Below are 19,628 nucleotides of genomic sequence, written 5' to 3'. Positions count from 1 at the left end.
ATGTTATTCTTGACAATTGAGTTCGCGTTTCATGATTCACATGTTGTCAAGAATGAAATATTTTAAATCCACCAATCTCTTTGTTGGATTTATCTTGTGTCATGTTTCACCTAAAGCCTTCCCTAAGGAATGTTGCTAATTGTGGTGTCTATTCAATGATCCAAGTTTTCTCCTATCCTCTCGGCAAGAGAAGTTTTCATCTCTTCGTTGATCTCAAGCAAGCAATTGTTTCCGTTAGTGGCGGGTTGTCACCTCATAATTTTGAAATGTGTTCCATAAGCCCACAACAAGCTTGTTCTTTTCGTTGTTGATTTCCCAACAACTCCGTTCTAACCTTCTTGGAAGGGTGCTTTCCGAGCTTATTTGTGGCAGAAGTTGTCATTTTCTTCTCCATTCCTTTATTCCAATGATCTATCTTCTATTTTTTCTTCCGGAGGCATGGTGATGTTGCTATCTTCACTCATCATCTCGATTTGTGAGGACCGTGTTCTTTTCGTGCTTATCCATTCCCAACCGGAGTGTCGTGCCCTCTTTTCAAGTTCTTCCCATTCTGTCAAGTTTTGCCTCCCTTCTAAACCGGAGTGCTGTCTGAAATCTTCCTTACCCCTTGTGCCATTCTTTCATTCGTTCCGGAGGCAATGTGTTGTTAATTTCATCGAGTATCCTCTCATCTTGTCAAGATCATGTTCAATTCCTTCCATTTACAGTTGGAGTGCTGCCCAAATTATATCATTCTTATCCCTTCCCTATCTTGTTTTAACCGGAGTGGTTTTAAATATCTATCGTGTCAATTAACCTCAAGGTTCTCATGGTGTACCTTGCTTCCATTTACTACGGAGTGCTCTCAATTCGCTTATCTCCGTTGTGTCATTTCCTCAAGCTTTGTGACCTCTCAAGGTTCTTTGGTTTCACTCGTTTGTCAAGAAGCAATTTAGTTTTACCTCTTCTCCTCATCTTCCGTTTTCCCTCCGGTGCCATCCTAGATCTCGGGACGAGATCCTCTTGTAGTGGTGGAGTGTTGTAACGCCCCGAGACCGACGCTCCAGACGCCTTCCATATATTTCGTGTTCGGCGTGTGTTTTATTTGTGTGTTGCATTCATCATCGCATCATTTGCATTACATCGGCACTTTGTTGCCGTCATGTTTTAAAACTTGCATTCGCTCGTCGTTGACGTTTCTCCCTTTGCCTTCATCACCTTCCCTCGGATCGCCTTGCCTGCGTTGGCCGTTCCAGACCAATCGGGTTTTCGCTTCTCTCTTGTCTGACCGTTTGACCCTCTCTGCACAACCACCGACCCCCTCCGGCGTGCGTCCGAAAACTTCCCCGAACCCGACCCGGACTGTTGTGACCGTTGGGTCTGGATCATCCCCTAACATCTACAAAACATCTCCGTTTTCTTATTTGGACTCCCTATCTAATTTTCTCGACCGCCCGATTACGATCGGACGGACCGAGTAATCCCTCCCCTAATCTCCTACCTATTTAAATAGTCCACCCCTAGTCTAATTTGAGACCAAACCCTAAAATCTAGGAGGTTTGTCCTCCCCCGCCGCCACTCACCATCTTCCTCGGGATCCATCCCGATCCACCTGCCTCCTCTCCCTGGAATTCCCCGTCGGGCCAACCCTGGCCTCTCTTCGATCCACCCATCTAGCCAGCAACTCCACCCATCCCATCCATCGATCCAGCGCCGATCCCTCGATCCAGGCCCGAGGCTCCAAGCTCCCCTGCCTCCACGAACACGAGCGCCCGTGCCCCTGCCGTCCTAGCAGCAGCAGCAACAACCTCGCCGTCGCCGCCTCAGATGAGCCCCTGACCTTGCCTTCTCTTGCGCCTCCTCCTCCCCGTCATGCTCCCCCGCTCTCTCTCTCATGCCTCTGCCTCTCTCTCACAGGGAACCATGTTGAGGCCATGGAGAAAATGCAACACCGCCGCCCTTGGGGTTCGTCGCTGACGGCCATCCCCGTCGTCCGCCTCTGCGTCCCTGCTCCAGATCGGCCGCCAACAGCCGCCTTCCTCCGCAGCAACCCAGCGCCGCCGCCCATGGAGCTCCTGCCTCCACTGCCGTCCGTCCGCGCGGCCGCCCCACTTCATCTCCGCCTTGATCCGATGCCGCCGGACCCGCTCTTTTCCTGGCCTCCTCACTGCCGAACCGTAGGTTCTCCTCAGGCCGTCGCACCCCTGCCATCTCGCTGCGGTCTCTCTTCTTCCCTGGTTTCCCCTCTGAATTTCTCTGTCTTTTTCTTCAGGCAACAGCAGCTTCCATGGCCTTGTAGCTCGCCGCCGGCCTCCACAAGCCAAGCGCCACCGGATCTGGAGGATCCGGGCCTCCCTCACTTTCCCGTGTCTGTCCCCTGCCTCTCCGTCTCGCCGGAGTCCCGTGCGAGCCATCGTCGCGAGCTCCAGCGCCGCTGCTCCTCTGTTTTCTGTCGAACAGAGGGCGACGCGCCCGTAGCCTCCCTGCCTCGCGCGTCTGGGCCATTTCCAGCGCCAGCAAGGTCCAGCGCCCACCTCGGCCTTCCCTCCAGCCGGCCTGCATGCGCCCCTCTTGGGCCTCCTCCATCGACCGGGCCTCAGCCCATGGTGAGCAGCGTCCAGTGCCCGCTCCTGTGCACCAGTGGGCCAGCCAGATTAGGCCCGCAGTGTTTTTTTTCCGTTGCTGCAAATTTGTCTAATTATCCAAAAACTGCATATTTACAGATTGACCCTCCATGTTCATGCATTTAATATCTCACAAACCATGCATCGGATTAAAATGATTTTAACATGTAAAATGCTCAGAAATTTGTGTAGTTTAATAATATGCCACTCTCATCCATGTTTAAAATGTTTAAAATGATGTTTGTTTAAATTTGCATAAATGCCATGTTAAAATGATTTATTTCATAACTAAATAACCGTAGCTCGGATTTAAATAAACTTTATATGTAAATGGGGTAGAAAAATGCATAGATTAACATGGTGCATTTCATTTTGCTGTTTAACAACATTAAAATTGTGTTTAGGGCAGAACAGTACCAAATTCAATATATGCATATGAGGTTTTTTTGGAATTGTTGTTTGTTGTTCCGGCCTCATTTAAATTGCCTAAAATAGGTAGTTTCCATATGCTTCACCTCTTGCCATGGTTAATAACATTTAATATTGTTGGGTCCATAAATGAGAGAGAACTAAATAATTGATGTGGTGTTTCGTCAATATGCAACTCGTTGCATATTGAGCTCCACTTAATTTGTAGTGTTGTCTGTTGCACTTTGCCATGCCATGCCTCATTAAACCGGACATGCATCATACTTGATTGTGCATCATGCCATGTTTCTGTGATGGTTGTTTACTATGTTGTTTGTTTCTTTCCGGGTTGCTTCTCTCGTTAGCTTCGGTTTCGTTCCGGGGTTGTGAGGATTCGTTCGACTACATCCGTTTGTCTTCTTCATGGACTCGTTCTTCTTCCTTGCGGGATCTCAGGCAAGATGACCACCCCTCGAAATCACTTCTATCTTTGCTTTGCTAGTTGCTCGTTCTATTGCCATGCTGCGCTACCTACCACTTGCTATATCATGCCTCCCATACTGCCATGTCAACCCCTAACCTTTTCACCCTTCCTAGCAAACCGTTGTTTGGCTATGTTACCGCTTTGCTCAGCCCCTTCTTATAGCGTTGCTAGTTGCAGGTGAAGATGAAGATTGCTCCATGTTGGATTATGTTATGTTGGGATATCACAATATCTCTTATTTAATTAATGCATCTATATACTTGGTAAAGGGTGGAAGGCTCGGCCTTATGCCTGGTGTTTTGTTCCACTCTTGCCACCCTAGTTTCCGTCATACCGGTGTTATGTTCCTTGATTTTGCGTTCCTTACGCGGTTGGGTGATTTATGGGACCCCCTTGACAGTTCGCTTTGAATAAAACTCCTCCAGCAAGGCCCAACCTTGGTTTTACCTTTTGCTACCACCTATCCCCTTTTCCCTTGGGTTCTGCAGACTCAAGGGTCATCTTTATTTTAGACCCCCCCGGGCCAGTGCTCCTTCGAGTGTTGGTCCGAACCGAGCAGCCTGCGGGGCCACCTCGGGGAAACTCGAGGTCTGGTTTTACTCGTAGCTTGACTTATCCGGTGTGCCCTGAGAACGAGATATGTGCAGCTCCTATCGGGATTTGTCGGCACATCGGGCGGCTTTGCTGGTCTTGTTTTACCATTGTCGAAATGTCTTGTAAACCAGGATTCTGAGACTGATCGGGTCTTTCCGGGAGAAGGTTTATCCTTCGTTGACCGTGAGAGCTTATAATGGGCTAAGTTGGGACACCCCTGCAGGGTATTATCTTTCGGAAGCCGTGCCCGCGGTTATGTGGCAGATGGGAATTTGTTAATGTCCGGTTGTAGAGAACTTGACACTCGACTTAATTAAAATACATCAACCGCGTGTGTAGCCGTGATGGTCTCTTTTCGGCGGAGTCCGGGAAGGGAACACGGCTTTTGAGTTATGTCTGACGTAAGTAGAAGTTTAGGATCACTTCTTGATCATTGCTAGTTGACGACCGTTCCGTTGCTTCTCTTCTCGCTCTTATTTGCGTATGTTAGCCACCATATATGCTTAGTGCTTGCTGCAGCTCCACCTCACTACCCTTTCCTACCTATAAGCTTAAATAGTCTTGATCTCGCGGGTGTGAGATTGCTGAGTCCTCGTGACTCACAGATACTTCCAAAACAGTTGCAGGTGCCGATGATACCAGTGCAGGTGACGCAACCGAGCTCAAGTGGGAGCTCAATGAAGATCTTGTTCGTTGTGTTGTTTCTTTTCATGTTGATCAGTAGTGGAGCCCAGTTGGGACGATCGGGGATCTAGCAGTTGGGTTATCTTCTTTTCTTTTGGTTTTGACCGTAGTCGGTCTATGTGTGTACTCTGAATGATGTATGATTTATTTATGTATTGTGTGAAGTGGCGATTGTAAGCCAACTCTTTATCCCATTCTTGTTCATTACATGGGATTGTGTGAAGATGACCCTTCTTGCGACAAAACCACAATGCGGTTATGCCTCTAAGTCGTGCCTCGACACGTGGGAGATATAGCCGCATCGTGGGTGTTACACAGTCACCACACAAAGAGCTATCCAAAGCGCAAGCTATTACCCAAATTCGATGAGGAGGCCTTAGAGCCCACACAGCCGAAAAATAAAACGGCCGACCGGTCGGATCGACCACCTCGTGGCCGCGATAGGGCGGCTAACGAGGCCGCACATAAGTCAGGACATGATCCAAGCAAGGACTTGCATCAAAAGGCCGGCATGACCATACCCATCTACGGATCTAGGAAGCGCGCTCTAGCGCAGAATCAAAACCGAACACTACAACCATCAGAACGCCATGACACATCCAAATACAGGGGTGCCGCGCACCCCCTATGTTTCACCGATGAGGTGCTGGATCACGAATTTCCAGAGGGATTCAAACCCGTGAACATAGAGGCGTACGACGGAACAACTGACCCTGGGGTCTGGATTGAGGACTTCATCCTCCATATCCATATGGCTCGCGGAGACGATCTCCACGCCATCAAATACTTGCCCCTCAAGTTGAAAGGACCAGCTCGGCACTGGCTGAAGAGCCTCCCTGAAAATTCAATTGGAAGTTGGGAGGAGCTTGAGGATGCTTTTAGGGCTAACTTTCAAGGGACCTATGTCCGACCTCCGGATGCAGACGATTTAAGTCATATAATTCAACAGCCCGGAGAGTCAGCCCGAAACCTTTGGAACAGATTTCTCACTAAGAAGAATCAAATCGTTGACTGCCCGGACGCCGAAGCCTTAGCAGCTTTCAAACACAGCGTCCGAGATGAATGGCTTGCCAGACACCTCGGCCAAGAAAAACCAAGGACAATGTCAGCCCTAACAAGCCTTATGACCCGCTTTTGCGCGGGCGAAGATAGCTGGCTGGCATGTAGTAGCGCCAGCGACCCAGGCACATCCGAAGTCAGGGATGGTAACGGAAAACCACGACGCAGTAAAAGCAAGCGTCGAAATAACGAAGACAGCCCAGACAACATGGCGGTAAATGCCGGATTTAGGGGCTCTCGACCCGGTCAGCGAAAAAAGCCTTTCAAAGGCAACAGAGATGGACCGTCCAGCCTAAACAAGATTCTAGACAAATTATGTCAGATTCATGGCACCTCCGATAAACCTGCAAATCACACCCACAGAGAATGTTGGGTCTTCAAGCAGACCGGCAAGTTAAATGCGAAACACAAGGGGAGGGATACACCAGGTGAAGACGAGGATGAGCCTCGCCAGCAAAGCACTGGGGGGCAGAAAAAATTCCCACCAGAGGTCAAAACAGTGAACATGATTCACGTGACGAAGAGGAGAAGCAAACATGCACTCCGAGACATACGTGCCGTAGAGCCCGTCACCCCTAGGTTCAACCCTTGGTCGGCCTGCCCGATCACTTTTGATTGCAGGGATCATCTGACAAGTATCCGGCACGGAGGATTGGCTGCCTTGGTGCTAGACCCAATTATCGACGGATACCATCTCACCCAAGTCCTCATGGACGGCGGCAGTAGTCTTAATCTGATATATCAGGACACAGTCTGCAAAATGGGGATAGACCCGACAAGAATCAGCCACAGTAATACTACCTTTAAAGGAGTAATACCAGGCCAGAGGCCCGCTGTACGGGCTCTATAGTACTAGAGGTTGTATTCGGTTCTCCCGACAACTTCCGAAGTGAAAAGTTAACCTTCGACATCACTCCATTCCGAAGCGGCTATCAAGCACTACTCGGAAGAACAGCTTTCGCTCGTTTTAATCCAGTACCGCATTACACTTCTCTTAAGCTTAAGATGCCCGGTCCACGTGGCATCATCACAATTAGCGGAAATATTGAGCGTTCTGCGCGCGAGGAAGAACGTGTGGCGGCTTTAGCAGCCGAACACTAAACGGCCTCTCCAACCAGAATAAATGATCGGTCGTCAAGACCGCGGACACGGCTAGACGAGTCCGGCTCATCACTAGCTGTAACAACTTAGTTAAACATGAGATTGGTTTGATGGATATACCCCCATAGGCGGTACCAGGGGCTTCCCGCATGTAAAAAGGACTACAGTTCGGCTCGACCTTACTTATCTTGAATTTTAATGGTTTATTGAGAATAACCAATTTTTCGCACGACAACTTTCACCTAAGTTCTTCTCTTTTACAGATGATAATCGTGCTGCACCCTTCCAGGATACGGCACAATGGAGACACAGGCGCAGACGTGCAGCAGGGCCCCGCTCAAAGGTTTCTTTTTTAGATTAAGACCCTGTGTAAACCTTTTTTATTGTCTCTTGTTGTTTCACATCCTCCGGATACTCAGTATAACCGAGAGGGATGCTGACGTTATTGGCATTTCGCCACGTCAGAATAATGCACGTACCTGGACACTTGGGGTTCATTATCAAGGTCGTCACTCAGCCTGGTATATGTTGTAAAGACCGAATACCTTAGGGAGTGTTCGGCGTCGCGAGTTTGGCCTTATATGCATCAGCTCCGAATCATGTCTTTGGTCAAATGTTGGGTTTGCTCGGCTCCCGTGTTTTGCTACCTTACGTTCCGCTCTATCGGCTAAGGTGGCACCGGGAGAACTACTGGGATTGTGCCCTGGTTCACCCGGACGAGCACCTCAGTAGAGAAAGCCGAAAACTGACTGTCATGATAAAGTGTGAGACTGGTCAACCACTCGATGACTCATCGGAATCCCTGATTCCTCCGCATTAACGAAGGACCGGTTTCCTCGGTCATGTACGTGCGCGCACCGTATTCGGATAGCCGCGGAAATACCAGGGGCTATATCGTAGCCCCACTGTCAAACTCCTATGGTTAAGTGAAAGTGTTAAAGCAATATAGTCCTATTGCCTCGTTCGCCGCGCTACCACCTCCTTCATGGACCAAGACGTTGGAGGAAGGATTGGGACGATGAACTGGATCAATTCTTTCTTTCGCCGACTGACGAAGGTAATTAATTCCTTCCATTGGCCAGGCGGTCAAGTGTGAAGACGCGCTTTTGCGAACACCCCCGCATTATATGCGTGGGGGCTGAAGCCGACGACTACAAACTTTCAGTATATATATATATATATACATACATAAACGACCGCACAGGAGGCATAATAATACTTTCAGGCAAAAGTATAAACATAGCCTTTATAATTCAAATAACATTGTTCTTACAATTGGGATACATGTCACTAGAACATGATACTCTTCGAGCACTGAGCCTCTATTAAACGAGCGCCTTCCAAGACTTCTTCAAAATAGTGGTCAGCCGGTACCCGGCCTACCGCCAAACTCTGGGATGCAATAGCGGTGGGCTCCGTCTCTGCCCAGTATGTCTTGACACGGGCAAGAGCCATCCGCGCACCCTCTATGCACGCCGACCTCTTCACAGCGTCGATATGCGGCACAGCACCAAGGAATTGTTGCACTAAGCCAAAATAACTATTCGGCTTTGGTCCTTCCGGCCAAAGATGATCCACAACAGACCTCATGGCAAGCCTGTACAACCTATGGAGCTCGGCCCATTCGGCCATTTGCTCATTTAACAACAGCGGACGCGCCGGAGCATTGAACTGTGACCAGAACAACTTTTCTACTTCGTGATCTTTTTGATCTTCGAAAAACTTGGTTGCATCAGCAGCACTTGCTGCCAAATCCAGGTACGCGTCCGCAGAACTCCATAATTGACCCAGAAGGGTATACTTAGGATCTCCAAACTTTCTCCACAACAAAAAGGGCTTCCCAGCCGTGATATTTCCGGCTTGACGTAGCTCCTCTTCGCCGCTCTGATTTTAGAGCGGGTTTCCTTGGCTGCTACCGTGGCTTTCTCCAGGTCCGCCGTCTTCGTTCGGTTTTCCTTTTCAAGAAGCTCATAACGGTCGGCGGCATCTTTCAGCTCAACAGCCATCTTGGCTATTTTCTCTTTGCTCTGGCAATGGGCAGCCTGTTCGGCTCTTAGCTCTTCGACCGCCTTTAGGGCGGCTGCATCACTCCTCCTGGCTTGTTCCTTGGCTCGGGCAAGTTCCGCCCGAAGGGTCTCCACGGCGGCAGCTCCATCTGCAGTCACAACATATTACAGATACTAGCATCATGCTCCTCTTAATATGTGTTGATCATAGGAGAATACGTACCCTGTGCCTCGTCAAACCGCTTGTTTACAAGCACGATGTCGGCATCTGCCGCATCAAGTTGCCGCTTCAGTTCAGCAAACTCACCAGTCCGGCTAGCCACCGGACCCTTAGCCGCCTGCACATGAAAGCAGCACGGTTATTACCTGGGACTATGATCCTCTATTTGCCGTCTTTTTTGACAGCAACCTGAGTCTCAGGGGCTACTATCTGCATAGGGCACACCTAGCGTGTGCGGTACCGTCAAAAAATAAATATTACTTTGCGTACCTCAAAGCCTCTCAGCAGGCTCATAAAAACTTCATGCAACCCGCTTTCGGCGAATGAAATCCTCACAACCACCGTACCCATTAGTGTACGATGCGCTTCTGAGATAGCCTCTTGCTCCAAAAGATTCATCAGTGCGTCTGGTCGCGCACTGGGCAGTCCCGGACTCTTTCTGTTGCTCTCCTTAGGAGCCGAATACTCCGGACTTTGGGTGGCCGAAGGGTTACCCTCTGGCCTAGGCGGATCAGGGGAAATCCTCCGTGACGACACTGTTGGGGAACGTAGCAGAAATTCAAAATTTTCTACGCATCACCAAGATCAATCTATGGATTAACTAGCAACGAGAGAGAGGGGAGTGCATGTTCATACCCTTGAAGATCACGATGCGGAAGCGTTGCAAGAACGCGGTCGGTGGAGTCGTACATGAAGCGATTCAGATCGCGGCCTAATCCGATCTAAGCACCGAACAACGGTGCCTCCGCGTTCAACACACATGCAGCTCGGTGACGTCTTCCGTGCCTTGATCCAGCAAGGAGAGAGGGAGAGGTTGGGGAAGACTCTGTCCAGCAGCAGCACAAAGGCATGGTGGTGATGGAGGAGCGTGGCACTCCAGCAGGGCTTCGCCAAGCACTACGAGAGACGAGGAGGGAGAGGGGTAGGGCTGCGCCAAGAGAGAGGGAGACTCATGTCTATGGCAGCCCCAAAACCCCCACTATATATAGGGGAAGGGGAGGGGCTGCGCCCCCATCTAGGGTTCCCCCCTTAGGGGTGGCGGCCAGCCCTAGATTGGATGGAGGGGGCGGCCAAGAGGGGGAGAGAAGGGGGGCGCACCCTAGGTGGGCCTTAGGCCCATCTGAGCTTAGGGTTTTCCCCTTTCCCCTTTTCCATGCGCCTTGGGCCTCTTGTGGGAGGCGCACCAGCCCACCTAGGGGCTGGTCCCTTCCCACACTTGGCCCATGCAGGCATCCGGGGTTGGTGGCCCCTCCCGGTGGACCCCCGGAACCCTCCGGTGGTCCCGGTACATTACCGGTGACGCCCGAAACTCTTCCGATGGCCAAAGCCTCACTTCCTATATATTATTCTTTACCTCCGGACCATTCCGGAACTCCTCGTGACATCCAGGATCTCATCCGGGACTCCGAACAACATTCGGTAACCACGTATATCTATTCCCTATAACCCTAGCGTCATCGAACCTTAAGTGTGTAGACCCTACGGGTTCGGGGACCATGCAGACATGACCGAGACGTTCTCCGGCCAATAACCAACAGCGAGATCTGGATACCCATGTTGGCTCCCACATGTTCCACGATGATCTCATCGGATGAACCACGATGTCGGGGATTCAATCAATCCCGTATACAATTCCCTTTGTCAATCGGTATGTTACTTGCCCGAGATTCGATCGCCGGTATCCCAATGCCTCGTTCAATCTCGTTACCGGCAAGTCACTTTACTCGTTCTGTAATGCATGATCCCGTGACTAAATACTTAGTCACACTGAGCTCATTATGATGATGCATTATCGAGTGGGCCCAGAGATACCTCTGCGTCATACGGAGTGACAAATCCCAGTCTCAATTCGTAGCAACCCAACAGACACTTTCGGAGATACCTGTAGTGTACCTTTATAGCCACCCAGTTACGTTGTGACGTTTGGTACACCCAAAGCATTCCTACGGTATCCGGGAGTTGCACAATCTCATGGTCTAAGGAAATGGTACTTGACATTAGAAAAGGTCTTAGCAAACGAACTACACGATCTTGTGCTATGCTTAGGATTGGGTCTTGTCCATCACATCATTCTCCTAATGATGTGATCCCGTTATCAATGACATCCAATGTCCATGGTCAGGAAACCATAACCATCTATTGATCAACGAGCTAGTCAACTAGAGGCTTACTAGGGACATGTTGTGGTCTATGTATTCACACATGTATTACGGTTTCCAGTTAATACAATTATAGCATGAACAATAGACAATTATCATGAACAAGGAAATACAATAATAACCATTTTATTATTGCCTCTAGGGCATATTTCCAACAGTCCCCCACTTGCACTAGAGTCAATAATCTAGTTGACATCACTATGTGATTGTAACAAATCCAACACCCATGGGGTTAGTTCATATCTCGCTTGTGAGAGAGGTTATTAGTCAACGGGTCTGAACCTTTCAGATCCGTGTGTGCTTTACAAATCTCTATGTCATCTTGTAGATGCAGCTACCACGCACTACTTGGAGCTATTCCAAATAACTGCTCTACTATACGAATTCGGTTTACTACTCAGAGTCATCCGGATTAGTGTCAAAGTTTGCATTGACGTAACCCTTTACGACGAACTCTTTTACCACCTCCATAATCGAGAAAATTCCTTAGTACACTAGTTACTAAGGATAAGTTCGATCGCTGTCATGTGATCCATTCCTGGATCACTCTTGTGCCCCTTGACTGACTCATGGCAAGGCACACTTCAGGTGCGGTACACAGCATAGCATACTGTAGAGCCTACGTCTAAAGCATAGGGGACGACCTTCGTCCTTTCTCTCTCTTCTGCCGTGGTCAGGTCTTGAGTCTTACTCAATACTCACACCTTGTAACACAGCCAAGAACTCCTTCTTTGTTGATCTATTTTGAACTCCTTCAAAATCTTGTCACGGTATGTATTCATTTGAAAGTACTATTAAGCGCTTTTGATCTATCCTTATAGATCTTGATGCTCAATGTTCAAGTAGCTTAATCCAGGTTTTCCATTGAAAAACACTTTTCAAATAACCTTGTATGCTTTCCAGAAATTCTACATCATTTCTGATCAACAATATGTTAACAACATATACTCATCAAAAAATCTATAGTGCTCCCACTCACTTCTTTGGAAATACAAGTTTCTCATAAACTTTGTATAAACCCAAAATCTTTGATCATCTCATCAAAGCGTACATTCCAACTCTGAGATGCTTACTCCAGTCCTTAGAAGGATTGCTGGAGCTTTGCATACTTGTTAGCATCTTTCAGGATTGACAAAACCTTCTGGTTGTATCACATACAACCTTTCCTCAAGAAAATCATCGAGGAAACAATGTTTTTGACATCCTATCTGCAAGATTTCATAAATAATGCAGTAACTGCTAATATAATTCCAACAGACTCTTAGCATCGCTACGAGTGAGAAAATCTCATCGTAGTCAACTCCTTGAACTTGTCGGAAAACATCTTAACGACAAGTCGAGCTTTCTTAATGGTGACACTTACCATCATTGTCCGTCTTCCTTTTAAAATCCATCTGCACCCAACAGCCTTACGACCATCAAGTAGTTCTTCCAAAGTCTATACTTTGTTTTATACATGGATCCACTCTCGGATTTTATGGCCTCGAGCCATTCGTCGGAATCTGGGCCCACCATCGTTTCTCCATAGCTCGTAGGTTCATTGTTGTCTAGCAACAAGACTTCCAAGACATGATTACGTACCACTCTGAAGTAGTACGCATCCTTGTCGTCCTACGAGGTTTGGTAGTGACTTGATCCGAAGTTTCATGATCACTATCATAAGCTTCCAATTCAATTGGTGTAGGTGCCACAGGAACAACTTCTTGTGCCCTGCTACACACTAGTTGAAGGGACGGTTCAATAACCTCATCAAGTCTCCACCATCCTCCCACTCAATTCTTTCGAGAGAAACTTTTCCTCGAGAAAGGACCCGTTTCTAGAAACAATCACTTTTGCTTCCAGATCTGAAATAGGAGGTATACCCAACTGTTTTGGGTATTCTATGAAGATGCATTTATCCACTTTGGGTTCGAGCTTATCAGCCTGAAATTTTTCCACATAAGCGTCGCAGCCCCAAACTTTTAAGAAACGACAGCTTAGGTTTCTCTAAACCATAGTTCATACGGTGTCGTCTCAACAGAATTGTGTGGTGCCCTATTTAAAGTGAATGCGGTTGTCTCTAATGCCTAACCCATAAACGATAGTGTAATTTGATAAGAGAAATCATGGTATGCACCATATCCAATAGGGTGCAGTTTTGATGTTCGGACACACCATCACACTATGGTGTTCCAGGCGGTATTAGTTGTGAAACAATTTCCACAATGTCTTAATTGTGTGCCAAACTCGTAACTCAGATATTCATCTCTATGATCATATCACAGACATTTTATCCTCTTGTCACGACGATCTTCAACTTCACTATGAAATTACTTGAACCTTTCAATAATTCAGACTTGTGTTTCATCAAGTAAATATTCTCAGCATCTACTCAAATCATCTGTGAAGTAAGAACATAACGATATCCACTGCATGCCTCATCACTCATTGGACTGCACACATCAAATGTATTACTTCCAACAAGTTGCTCTCTTGTTTCATCTTACTGAAAACGAGGCCTTTCAGTCATCTTGCCCATGTGGTATGATTTGCATGTCTCAAGTGATTCAAAATCAAGTGAGTTCAAACGATCCATTTGTATGGAGTTTCTTCATGCATATCTACCAATAGACATGGTTCACATGTCTCAATCTTTTCAAAAACAAGTGAGTCCAAAGATCCATCAACATGGAGCTTCTTCATGCGTTTTATACCAATATGACTCAAATGGCAGTGCCACAAGTATGTGGTACTATCATTACTATCTTATATCTTTTGGCATGAACATGTGTATCACTACGATCGAGATTCAATAAACCATTCATTTTAGGTGCAAGACCATTGAAGGTATTACTCAAATAAACAGAGTAACCATTATTCTCCTTAAATGAATTATCGTATTGTGATAAACATAATCCAATCATGTCTACGCTCAACGCAAACACCAAATAACAATTATTTAGGTTTAACACCAATCTCGATGGTAGAGGGAGCATGCGATGCTTGATCACATCAACCTTGGAAACACTTCCAACACATATCGTCATCTCACCTTTAGCTAGTCTCCGTTTATTCCGTAGCCTTTTATTTCGAGTCACCAACACTTAGAACCCGAACCGGTATCTAATACCCTGGCGCTACTAGGAGTACTAGTAAAGTACACATTAATATAATGTATATCCAATATACTTCTGTCGACCTTGCCTGCCTTCTCATCTACCAAGTATCTAGGGTAGTTCTGCTTCAGTGACCGTTCCCCTCATTACAGAAGCACTTAGTCTCGGGTTTGGGTCCAACCTTGGGTTTCTTCACTAGAGCAGCAACTGATTTGCCATTTCATGAAGTATCCCTTCTTTCCCTTGCCCTTCTTGAAACTAGTGGTTTTACTAACCATCAACAATTGATGCTCCTACTTGATTTCTACTTTCGCGGTGTCAAACATCGCGAGTTGCTCAAGGATGATCATGTCTATCCCTGATATGTTATAGTTCATCACGAAGCTCTAATAGCTTGGTGGCAGTGACTATGGAGAACCATCACTATCTCATCTGGAAGACAACTCCCACTCGATTCAAGCGATTGTAGTACTCAGACAATCCGAGCACATGCTCAACGATTAAGCTTTTCTCCCTTAGTTTGCAGGCTTAAGAAACTTGTCAGAGGTCTCATACCTCTTGACGTGGCCACGAGCCTAAAATCCCAATTTCAGCTCTTGGAACATCTCATATGTTCCGTGACGTTTCAAAATGTCTTCAGTGCCTCAATTCTAAACCGTTCAACATTACGCACTGAACTATCACGTAGTCATCAAAACGTGTATGTTAGATGTTCGCAACATCCACAAACGACGCTCGAGGTTCAGCACACCGAGCAGTGCATTAAGGACATAAGCCTTCTGTGCAGCAATGAGGACAATCCTCAGTTTACGGACCCAGTCCGCATAATTGCTACTATCAACTTTCAACTAAATTTTCTCTAGGAACATATCTTAGTAGAACTAAAGCGTAAGCTATGACATAATTTGCAAAGACCTTTTGACTATGTTCATGAACTCCCACTCAGATAGACATCCCTCTAGTCATCTAAGTGATACATGATCCGAGTCAACTAGGCCGTGTCCGATCATCACGTGAGACGGACTAGTCATCATCGGTGAACATCTCCATGTTGATCGTATCTACTATACGACTCATGTTCGACCTTTCGGTCTCTTGTGTTCCGAGGCCATGTCTGTACATGCTAGGCTCGTCAAGTCAACCTAAGTGTTTCGCATGTGTAAATCTGGCTTACACCCGTTGTATGCGAACGTTAGAATCTATCACAACTGATCATCACGTGGTGCTTCGAAACAACGAACCTTCGCAACGGTGCACAGTTAGGGGGAACACGTCTCTTGAAATTTTAGTGAGGGATCATCTTATTTATGCTACCGTAGTTCTAAGCAAATAAGATGTAAACATGACAAACATCACATGCAAATCATAAAGTGACATGATATGGCCAATATCATCTTGCGCCTTTGATCTCCATCTTCAAGGCGCGGCATGATCACCTTCGTCACCAGCATGACACCATGATCTCCATCATCATGATCTCCATCATCGTGTCTTCATGAAGTTGTCTCGCCAACTATTACTTCTACTACTATGGCTAACGGTTAGCAATAAAGTAAAGTAATTACATGGCGTTTTCATTGACACGCAGGTCATACAAAAAATAAAGACAACTCCTATGGCTCCTGCCGGTTGTCATACTCATCGACATGCAAGTCGTGATTCCTATTACAAGAACATGATCAATCTCATACATCACATATATAATTCATCACATCCTTTTGGCCATATCACATCACATAGCATACCCTGCAAAAACAAGTTAGACGTCCTCTAATTGTTGTTGCATGTTTTACGTGGCTGCTATGGGTTTCTAGCAAGAACGTTTCTTACCTAGGCAAAAGCCACAACGGTGATATGCCAATTGCTATTTATCCTTCATAAGGACCCTCTTCATCGAATCTGATCCGACTAAAGTGGGAGAGACAGACACCCGCTAGCCACCTTATGCATCAAGTGCATGTCAGTCGGTGGAACCTGTCTCACGTAAGAGTATGTGTAAGGTCGGTCCGGGCCGCTTCATCCCACAATGCCGCCGAATCAAGATAAGACTAGTAACGGCAAGCAAATTGATCAAATCATCGCCCACAACTACTTTGTGTTCTACTCGTGCATAGAATCTACGCATAAACCTGGCTCATGATGCCACTGTTGGGGAACGTAGCAGAAATTCAAAATTTTCTACGCATCACCAAGATCAATCTATGGATTAACTAGCAACGAGAGAGAGGGGAGTGCATCTTCATACCCTTGAAGATCGCGATGCGGAAGCGTTGCAAGAGCGCGGTCGGTGGAGTCGTACACGAAGCGATTCAGATCGCGGCCGAATCCGATCTAAGCACCGAACAACGGTGCCTCCGCGTTCAACACACATGTAGCCCGGTGACATCTCCCGTGCCTTGATCCAGCAAGGAGAGAGGGAGAGGTTGGGGAAGACTCCGTCCAGCAGCAGCACAACGACATGGTGGTGATGGAGGAGCGTGGCACTCCAGCAGGGCTTCGCCAAGCACTACGAGAGACGAGGAGGGAGAGGGGTAGGGCTGCACCAAGAGAGAGGGAGACTCATGTCTATGGCAGCCCCAAAACCCCCACTATATATAGGGGAAGGGGAGGGGCTGCGTCCCCATCTAGGGTTCCCCCCTTAGGGGCGGCGGCCAGCCCTAGATTGGATAGAGGGGGCGGCCAAGAGGGGGAGAGAAGGGGGGCGCACCCTAGGTGGGCCTTAGGCCCATCTGAGCCTAGGGTTTTCCCTTTCCCCTTTTCCATGCGCCCTGGGCCTCTTGTGGGAGGCGCACCAGCCCACCTAGGGGCTGGTCCCTTCCCACACTTGGCCCATGCAGGCATCCGGGGTTGGTGGCCCCTCCCGATGGACCCCCGGAACCCTCCGGTGGTCCCGGTACATTACCGGTGACGCCCGAAACTCTTCCGGTGGCCAAAACCTCACTTCCTATATATTATTCTTTACCTCCGGACCATTCCGAAACTCCTCGTGATGTCCAGGATCTCATCCGGGACTCCGAACAACATTCGGTAACCACGTATATCTATTCCCTATAACCCTAGCGTCATCGAACCTTAAGTGTGTAGACCCTACGGGTTCGGGGACCATGCAGACATGACCGAGACGTTCTTCGGCCAATAACCAACAGCGAGATCTGGATACCCATGTTGGCTCCCACATGTTCCACGATGATCTCATCGGATGAACCACGATGTCGGGGATTCAATCAATCCCGTATACAATTCCCTTTGTCAATTGGTATGTTACTTGCCCGAGATTCGATCGCCGGTATCCCAATACCTCGTTCAATCTCGTTACCGGCAAGTCACTTTACTCGTTCCGTAATGCATGATCCCGTGACTAAATACTTAGTCACATTGAGCTCATTATGACGATGCATTACCGAGTGGGCCCAGAGATACCTCTCCGTCATACGGAGTGACAAATCCCAGTCTCGATTCGTACCAACCCAACAGACACTTTCGGAGATACCTGTAGTGTACCTTTATAGCCAGCCAGTTACGTTGTGACGTTTGGTACACCCAAAGCATTCCTACGGTATCCGGGAGTTGCACAATCTCATGGTCTAAGGAAATGATACTTGACATTAGAAACGCTCTTAGCAAACGAACTACACGATCTTGTGCTATGCTTAGGATTGGGTCTTGTCCATCACATCATTCTCCTAATGATGTGATCCCGTTATCAATGACATCCAATGTCCATGGTCAGGAAACCATAACCATCTATTGATCAACGAGCTAGTCAACTAGAGGCTTACTAGGGACATGTTGTGGTCTATGTATTCACACATGTATTACGGTTTCCAGTTAATACAATTATAGCATGAACAATAGACAATTGTCATGAACAAGGAAATACAATAATAACCATTTTATTATTGCCTCTAGGGCATATTTCCAACAGACACCTCAGGGTCGTCCGCCTCATGAGGCGGGGAGGCACGGGGAGGCGTTTTGCTCTCCATCATCTCCGGAAGAAGGTCCCCCGATGACGAACTCTGTCGAGAAGGGCTACGGTCCGGACTACAAGACATACGTCTCGGTTATTGTTCTCAGAAATAAAGCAGGGTATATGTACTATGAAGTACTTTTTACTTACAGCTCGGTGGAGGGCTGGTCCCCTTGCGGGTACTGTGCGGTAAGGATGCCCTCCGGGGTAGGCCCCCTGACGAAGGTTTCTTCCCTCGTTTGGAAACCATTGTTTCCAAGTCTTTAGAGGCGGCCCTCTTCCTTCCTTGGGGAGAAGGAATTTTATATTCTTCTTCCTGGTTATCCTCCTTCGCGGAGGCACTAATTCCCCCGGTCTGGATGAATAATGAGTGTGGCCCATTTTCGGCTGCTGTGTTCCTCCCTTTATCTTCCCCTGATGGCGCTTGATAAGGCGCAAGCTCAAGCATCCTGGCTAGTACAGGATCCGGTGGGCCTTCGAGAAGGGGGGCCGAACACCTGATCATCTTCGCCTTTTTTATCCAGCCCTGGTCAGAAGGCGACTTTTCAGAATGATGTTGTGGTAAATTAAAAGACAACGTGTTCGGCCGCGAAATTACTTACTTGGGTATCTGGACGATTGCAGCTCAGGCCCGCATCCTTGGTGGTGTCCGGACACTTTATTTGTGATCCGAAGAACAATCCGTACATCTCTTCGTGTGTCATGCCGAAGAAGTGCTGAATAGTTCGCGGTCCTTCTGGGTTGAACTCCCACATACGGAGAGATCGACGTTTGCAAGGCAGGACTCGACGAACTAGCATGACTTGCATTACCTTGACAAGGCTGACATCTCTTTCGAGGAGATCTCGGATGCGGCTCTGCAATGTCGGCACATCATTTGCTGGCCCCCCAGTCCAGCCCCTTGTTGACCCATGATGCCAGTTGTGGCGGGGGGCCCGAGCGGAAAGCAGGGGCAACTACCCACTTAGTACCACGGGGAGCCGTGATGTAAAACCACTCCCGTTGCCATAAGCTGGACACCTCCGGGAAGGAACCCTTTGGCCATGGAGCGTCGGCGCCTTTGCCTATTATGGCACCTCCGCATTCTGCATGTCGCCCATTAGTCATCATCGGCTTCACATTAAAGGTCTTGAGCCATAAGCCGAAGTGTGCGGTGACGTGGAGTAAGGCCTCACACACGACGATGAACGACGAGATGTGAAGGATGGAATCCGGGGCCAGGTCATGGAAATCCAGCCCGTAATA

At 47.9% G+C, this 19,628-nt stretch overlaps 1 long non-coding RNA gene across 1 annotated transcript; it reads left to right on the top strand.

The window, feature by feature from the left end:
* Window positions 1-1,541: 1,541 nt before the first annotated feature.
* LOC120964045 (uncharacterized) lies at window positions 1,542-5,354 on the top strand. Its single transcript, XR_005755710.2, has 3 exons — window positions 1,542-2,156; window positions 2,252-2,585; window positions 3,377-5,354. It is a non-coding gene; the product is annotated as an uncharacterized lncRNA (long non-coding RNA).
* The last annotated feature ends 14,274 nt before the right edge of the window (window positions 5,355-19,628 follow it).

Source organism: Aegilops tauschii, chromosome 5 (genome assembly GCF_002575655.3).
Source record: "Aegilops tauschii subsp. strangulata cultivar AL8/78 chromosome 5, Aet v6.0, whole genome shotgun sequence".
NCBI classification, from domain to species: domain Eukaryota; kingdom Viridiplantae; phylum Streptophyta; class Magnoliopsida; order Poales; family Poaceae; genus Aegilops; species Aegilops tauschii.
The sequence above is the reverse complement of the archived record's forward strand: the minus strand, read 5'-3'. Positions and strand labels throughout refer to the sequence as shown.